Source organism: Chiloscyllium plagiosum, unplaced genomic scaffold (assembly GCF_037043375.1).
Source record: "Chiloscyllium plagiosum isolate Xiang-an unplaced genomic scaffold, Cpla_swu_hap1 HiC_scaffold_35, whole genome shotgun sequence".
Taxonomy (NCBI): Eukaryota; Metazoa; Chordata; class Chondrichthyes; order Orectolobiformes; family Hemiscylliidae; genus Chiloscyllium; species Chiloscyllium plagiosum.
Window position 1 is genome coordinate 4,033,588 of NW_028270173.1, and position 7,811 is coordinate 4,041,398.

At 67.5% G+C, this 7,811-nt stretch overlaps 1 protein-coding gene and 1 long non-coding RNA gene across 2 annotated transcripts in view; one reads left to right on the forward strand and one right to left on the reverse strand.

Moving 5' to 3' along the window:
- LOC122547321 (beta-1,3-galactosyltransferase 9-like) overlaps positions 1-7,811 on the reverse strand; it is a 159,327-nt gene that overhangs the window by 135,308 nt on the left and 16,208 nt on the right. The window lies entirely within an intron of this gene.
- The window catches only part of LOC148139989 (uncharacterized), a 296,390-nt gene that overhangs the window by 108,190 nt on the left and 180,389 nt on the right, over positions 1-7,811 (forward strand). The gene's annotated exons all lie outside the window — the stretch shown is intronic.

Consider the following 7,811-nt stretch of genomic DNA (forward strand, 5'->3'; position numbering starts at 1 on the left):
ACCATCACCTCCACCATCACCATCATCTCCACCATCACCATCACCTCCACCATCACCTCCAACATCACCATCACCTCCCACCTCCACCATCACCACAACCTTCACCATCACCCACCCAACGCTATCACGTCCACCATCACCATCACCTCCACCATCACCATCACCTCCACCATTACCATCACCTCCACCTCCACCATCACCTCCCACCATCACCTCCACCATCACCATCACCTCCACCATCACCATCACCTCCATCACCCCCACCTCCACCATCACCTCCACCATATCCATCACCCCCACCTCCACCATCACCCATCCATCACTGTCACCTCCACCATCACCATCACCTCCCACCATCACCTCCACCATCACCATCACCTCCACCATCACCTCTACCATTACCATCACCTCTACCATTACCATCACCATCACCTCCACTATCACCATCACCTCCACCATATCCATCACCTCCACCATCACCATCACCTCCACCATTACCATCACCTCCACCATCACCTCTACCATTACCATCACCTCCACCATCACCATCACCTCCACCATTACCATCACCATCACCTCCACTATCACCATCACCTCCACCATATCCATCACCATCACCTCCACCATCACCATCACCAACACCATCACCATCACCATCACCTCCACCATCACCATCACCTCCACCATCACCTCCACCATCACCATCACCTCCACCATCACCTCCACTATCACCATCACCTCCACCATCACCATCACCTCCACCATTACCATCACCTCCACCATTACCATCACCTCCACCATCACCAGCACCTCCACCACCACCATCACCTCCACCATCACCATCACCTCCACCATCACCATCACCTCCACCATTACCATCACCTCCATCATCACATCTACTATCACCTGCACCTCCACCATCACCATCACCTCCACCATCACCATCACATCCACCATCACCTCCACCATCACCATCACCTCCACCATCACCATCACCTCCACCATCACCATCACCTCCACCATTACCATCACCTCCATCATCACATCTACTATCACCTGCACCTCCACCATTACCATCACCTCCACCATTACCATCACCTCCACCATCACCATCACATCCACCATCACCTCCACCATTACCATCACCTCCACCATTACCATCACCTCCACCATCACCATCCCACCTACCTTCCCCCATACCCCATTCCCTGTTGTTTATCTCCCATTTTTCCTTCCCATTCCTGCCGGACTCTCCTGCTCCTCAGATGCTGCCTGACTTGCTGTTTCTGTTCCAGCACCATGCTGTATTGGCTCTGACAGACACTTCGGTCCGACCTGTGTATGCTGACCTGCCATCCTCTGTTAATCTTGTCCCATTTGGTGGTGGTGTTTGGGCAATATGCTGGCGAACCCTTCCTGCCCGCCCAGCCCAGGGGCCTTTTACCATTAGGCTGTGGGGGTGGGGGTGGGGGTGGTGGGGATGGGGGTGATGGGGTGGGTGTGGGGGGGATGGGAATGGGGGTGGTGGGGATGGGGTTGGTGGGGGTGTGGGTGGTGGGGATGGGGGTAGTGGGGATGGGGATGGGTGTGGTGGGGATGGGTGTGGTGGGGATGGGGGTGTGGTGGTGGGGATGGGGGTGGGGATAGGGTGGTGGGGATGGGGGTGTGGTGGTGGGGATGGGGGTTGTGGGGATGGGGGTGAGGGGATGGGGATGGGGTGGGGGTGATGGGGATGGGGGTTGGGGTGGTGGGGATGGGGGTTTGGGGTGGTGGGGATGGGGGTGGTGGGTGTGGGGGGATTGGGTGGGGGTGGTGGGGATGGGGGTGGGGGTGGGGATGGGGATGGGAGTGGGGATGGGGATAGGGATAGGGGTGGGGATGGGGATGGGGTGATGGTGATAGGGGTAGGGAGGGGGATGGGGGTGGTGGGGGTGGGGATCCGGTGATGGTGATGGGGGGATCGGGGTGGTGATGGGGGTGGGGGTGATGGGGTTGGGGGGATGGGGGTGATGGGGGGGATGGGGGTGGTGATGGGGTGGGGGGATGGGGGTGGGGGTGATGGGGGGGATGGGGGTGTGGGTGATGGGGGTGATGGGGGTGGTGATGGGGTGGGGGTGATGGGGGTGGGGGTGATGGGGGGGATGGGGGTGATGGGGTTGGAGGGATGGGGGTGATGGGGGGATGGGGGTGGTGATGGGGTGGGGGTGATGGGGGGATGGGGGTGGTGATGGGGTGGGGGTGATGGGGGTGGGGGTGATGGGGGGGATGGGGGTGATGGGGTTGGAGGGATGGGGGTGATGGGGGGATGGGGGTGGTGATGGGGTGGGGGTGATGGGGGGATGGGGGTGGTGATGGGGTGGGGGTGATGGGGGGATGGGGGTGGTGATGGGGTGGGGGTGATGGGGGGATGGGGGTGGTGATGGGGTGGGGGTGATGGGGGTGGGGAATGGGTGGTGATGGGTGTGGTGATGGGGTTGGGGGGATGGGGGTGGGGGGATGGGTGGTGATGGGGGTTGGGGATGGGGTGGGGGTGATGGGGGTGGGGGTGGGGGATGATGGGGGTTGGGGATGGGGTGGGGGTGATGGGGGTGGGGGTGGGGGATGATGGGGGTTGGGGATGGGGTGATGGGGGGATGGGGGTGGAGATGGTGGGGGTGGGGGTGATGGGGGGATGGGGGGGTGATGGGGGGGAATGGGGGGTGATGGGGTGGGGGTGATGGGGGTGGGGGGATGGGTGGTGATGGGGGTTGGGGATGGGGGTGGGGTGGGGGTGGAGGGGATGGGTGGTGATGGGGGTTGGGGATGGGGGTGGGGTGGGGGTGATGGGGGTGGGGGTGATGGGGGTGGAGATGGTGGGGTTGGGGGTGATGGGGGGATGGGGGTGGGGATGGGGGTGGGGTTGATGGGGGGATGGGAGTGGTGATGGGGGTTGGGGGTGGGGTGGGGTGAAGGTGGGGATGGGGGTGGGGGTGGGGGATGATGGGGGTTGGGGATGGGGTGATGGGGGGATGGGGGTGGAGATGGTGGGGGTGGGGTGAGGGTGGGGATGGAGGGAGGGGGTGGTGATGAGGTGGGGGTGATGGGGGTGATGGGGGGGATGGGGGTGATGGGGGTTGGGGATGGGGGTGGGGGTGATGGGGTGATGAGGTGGGGGTGGAGATGGTGGGGGTGGGGTGAGGGTGGGGATGGGGGGTGGGGGTGGTGATGGGGTGGGGGTGATGGGGGTAATGGGGGGGATGGGGGGGTGGGGTGAGGGTGGGGATGGGGGGTGGGGGTGGTGATGGGGTGGGGGTGATGGGGGTTGGGGATGGGGGTGGGGTGGGGGTGGTGATGGTGGGGGTGGGGGGGTGGGGGTGGAGGGGATGGGTGGTGATGGGGGTTGGGGATGGGGTGGGGGTGATGGGGGTGGGGGTGGAGATGGTGGGGGTGGGGTGAGGGTGGGGATGGGGGGTGGGGGTGGTGATGGGGTGGGGGTGATGGGGGGATGGGGTGATGGGGGTGGGGGATGGGGGTGGGGTGGGGGTGGAGGGGGTGGAGATGGTGGGGGTGGGGTGAAGGTGGGGATGGGGGTTGGGGATGGGGGTGGGGTGGGGGTGGTGATGGTGGGGGTGATGGGGGTGGAGGGGATGGGGTGGGGGTGGGGGTGATGGGGGTGGAGATGGTGGGGGTGGGGTGAGGGTGGGGATGGGGGGTGGAGGTGGTGATGGGGTGGAGGTGATGGGGGGATGGGGTGATGGGGGTTGGGGATGGGGTGGGGTGGGGGTGGAGGGGGTGGAGATGGTGGGGGTGGGGTGAAGGTGGGGATGGGGGTTGGGGATGGGGGTGGGATGGGGGTGGTGATGGTGGGGGTGATGGGGGTGGAGGGGATGGGGGTGGGGGTGGGGTGGGGGTGATGGGGGTTGGGGATGGGGTGGGGGTGATGGGGGTGATGGGGGGGATGGGGGTGTTGGGGGTTGGGGATGGGGGTGATGGGGGTGGAGGGGATGGGTGGTGATGGGGGTTGGGGATGGGGATGGGGTGGGGTGGGGGTGATGGGGGGGATGGGGGTGATGGGGGGATGGGGGTGGGGATGGGGGTGGGGTTGATGGGGGGATGGGAGTGGTGATGGGGGTTGGGGGTGGGGTGGGGTGAAGGTGGGGATGGGGGAGTGGGGGTGATGGGGGTGGGGGATGATGGGGGTTGGGGATGGGGTGATGGGGGGATGGGGGTGGAGATGGTGGGGGTGGGGTGAGGGTGGGGATGGAGGGAGGGGGTGGTGATGAGGTGGGGGTGATGGGGGTGATGGGGGGGATGGGGGTGATGGGGGTTGGGGATGGGGGTGGGGGTGATGGGGTGATGAGGTGGGGGTGGAGATGGTGGGGGTGGGGTGAGGGTGGGGATGGGGGGTGGGGGTGGTGATGGGGTGGGGGTGATGGGGGTAATGGGGGGGATGGGGGGGTGGGGTGAGGGTGGGGATGGGGGGTGGGGGTGGTGATGGGGTGGGGGTGATGGGGGTAATGGGGGGGATGGGGGGGTGGGGTGATGGGGGTTGGGGATGGGGGTGGTGATGGTGGGGGTGGGGGTGATGGGGGTGGAGGGGATGGGTGGTGATGGGGGTTGGGGATGGGGTGGGGGTGATGGGGGTGGGGGTGGAGATGGTGGGGGTGGGGTGAGGGTGGGGATGGGGTGGGGGTGATGGGGGTGGGGGTGGAGATGGTGGGGGTGGGGTGAGGGTGGGGATGGGGGGTGGGGGTGATGGGGTGGAGATGGTGGGGGTGGGGTGAGGGTGGGGATGGGGGGTGGAGGTGGTGATGGGGTGGGGGTGATGGGGGGATGGGGTGATGGGGGTTGGGGATGGGGTGGGGGTGGGGGTGATGGGGGTGGAGATGGTGGGGGTGGGGTGAGGGTGGGGATGGGGGGTGGAGGTGGTGATGGGGTGGGGGTGATGGGGGTGGAGATGGTGGGGGTGGGGTGAGGGTGGGGATGGGGGGTGGGGGTGGTGATGGGGTGGGGGTGATGGGGGGATGGGGTGATGGGGGTTGGGGATGGGGTGGGGTGGGGGTGGAGGGGGTGGAGATGGTGGGGGTGGGGTGAAGGTGGGGATGGGGGTTGGGGATGGGGGTGGGATGGGGGTGGTGATGGTGGGGGTGATGGGGGTGGAGGGGATGGGGGTGGGGTGGGGTGGGGGTGATGGGGGTTGAGGATGGGGTGGGGGTGGGGGTGATGGGGGTGGAGATGGTGGGGGTGGGGTGAGGGTGGGGATGGGGGGTGGGGGTGGTGATGGGGTGGGGGTGATGGGGGGATGGGGTGATGGGGGTTGGGGATGGGGTGGGGTGGGGGTGGAGGGGGTGGAGATGGTGGGGGTGGGGTGAAGGTGGGGATGGGGGTTGGGGATGGGGGTGGGATGGGGGTGGTGATGGTGGGGGTGATGGGGGTGGAGGGGATGGGGGTGGGGGTGGGGTGGGGGTGATGGGGGTTGGGGATGGGGTGGGGGTGGGGGTGATGGGGGTGATGGGGGGGTTGGGGGTGTTGGGGGTTGGGGATGGGGGTGATGGGGGTGGAGGGGATGGGTGGTGATGGGGGTTGGGGATGGGGGTGGGGTGGGGTGGGGGTGATGGGGGTGTTGGGGGTTGGGGATGGGGGTGATGGGGGTTGGGGATGGGGGTGGGGTGGGGTGGGGGTGATGGGGGTGGGGGATGAGGGGGGTTGGGGATGGGGTGATGGGGGGATGGGGGTGGAGATGGTGGGGGTGGGGTGAGGGTGGGGATGGAGGGAGGGGGTGGTGATGTGGTGGGGGTGATGGGGGTGATGGGGGGGATGGGGGTGATGGGGGTTGGGGATGGGGGTGGGGGTGATGGGGTGATGAGGTGGGGGTGGAGATGGTGGGGGTGGGGTGAGGGTGGGGATGGGGGGTGGGGGTGGTGATGGGGTGGGGGTGATGGGGGTAATGGGGGTGATGGGGGGGTGGGGTGAGGGTGGGGGTGGTGATGGGGTGGGGGTGATGGGGGTTGGGGATGGGGGTGGGGTGGGGGTGGTGATGGTGGGGGTGGGGGTGGAGGGGATGGGTGGTGATGGGGGGTGATGGGGGTTGGGGATGGGGTGGGGGTGATGGGGGTGGGGGTGGAGATGGTGGGGGTGGGGTGAGGGTGGGGATGGGGTGGGGGTGATGGGGTGGAGATGGTGGGGGTGGGGTGAGGGTGGGGATGGGGGGTGGGGGTGATGGGGTGGAGATGGTGGGGGTGGGGTGGGGGTGGGGGTGGTGATGGGGTGGGGGTGATGGGGGGATGGGGTGATGGGGGTTGGGGATGGGGGTGGGGTGGGGGTGGAGGGGGTGGAGATGGTGGGGGTGGGGTGAAGGTGGGGATGGGGGTTGGGGATGGGGGTGGGGTGGGGGTGATGGGGGTGGAGATGGTGGGGGTGGGGTGAGGGTGGGGATGGGGGGTGGAGGTGGTGATGGGGTGGGGGTGATGGGGGTGATGGGGGGGATGGGGGTGATGGGGGTGGGGGTGGGGGTGGGGTGAAGGTGGGGATGGGGGGGTGGGGGTGGTGATGGGGTGGTGATGGTGGGGGTGGGGTGAGGGTGGGGATGGGGGGTGGGGGTGGTGATGGGGTGGGGGTGATGGGGGGATGGGGCGATGGGGGTTGGGGATGGGGGTGGGGTGGGGGTGGTGATGGTGGGGGTGATGGGGGTGGAGGGGATGGGGGTGGGGGTGGGGGTGGGGGTGGGGTGAAGGTGGGGATGGGGGGGTGGGGGTGGTGATGGGGTGGTGATGGTGGGGGTGGGGTGAGGGTGGGGATGGGGGGTGGGGGTGGTGATGGGGTGGGGGTGATGGGGGGATGGGGTGATGGGGGTGGAGGGGATGGGGGTGGGGGTGGGGGTGGGGGTGATGGGGGTGGAGATGGTGGGGGTGGGGTGAGGGTGGGGATGGGGGGTGGGGGTGGTGATGGGGTGGGGGTGATGGGGGGATGGGGCGATGGGGGTTGGGGATGGGGGTGATGGGGGTGGAGGGGATGGGGGTGGGGGTGGGGGTGGGGGTGGGGTGAAGGTGGGGATGGGGGGGTGGGGGTGGTGATGGGGTGGTGATGGTGGGGGTGGGGTGAGGGTGGGGATGGGGGGTGGGGGTGGTGATGGGGTGGGGGTGATGGGGGGATGGGGTGATGGGGGTTGGGGATGGGGGTGGGGTGGGGGTGGGGGTGATGGGGGTGGAGATGGTGGGGGTGGGGTGAGGGTGGGGATGGGGGTGGGGGTGGGGTGAAGGTGGGGATGGGGGGGTGGGGGTGGTGATGGGGTGGTGATGGTGGGGGTGGGGGTGGGGGTGGGGTGAGGGTGGGGATGGGGGGTGGGGGTGGTGATGGGGTGGTGATGGTGGGGGTGGGGGTGGGGGTGGGGTGAGGGTGGGGATGGGGGGTGGGGGTGGTGATGGGGTGGGGGTGATGGGGGGATGGGGTGATGGGGGTGGAGGGGATGGGGGTGGGGGTGGGGGTGGTGATGGGGTGGGGGGGATGGGGGTGATGGGGGTGGGGGTGGGGTGAAGGTGGGGATGGGGGGGTGGGGGTGATTCAGTCGGGGGGGGGTCATGTGACTCCAGCCTGTGATACCACAACCAATGGCTCAGATTGGTGTACACTGCTGACCCATTCAGTCACAGCGAGTGGGATAGCAGAGAAACAGGCCCTTCGCTCCATCTACTCCAACCTGACCTCCCAGAGGGGCGGGAACTCCCACCGCCAGAGGAGTGTGGCCACTGTGACGTCAACAGGACAGGCGGGGCAGATGGCTCCGCTCAAGGGAAGGCGTCATGACGTCGGTGTCGGGCGGCGTCGTAACGTCG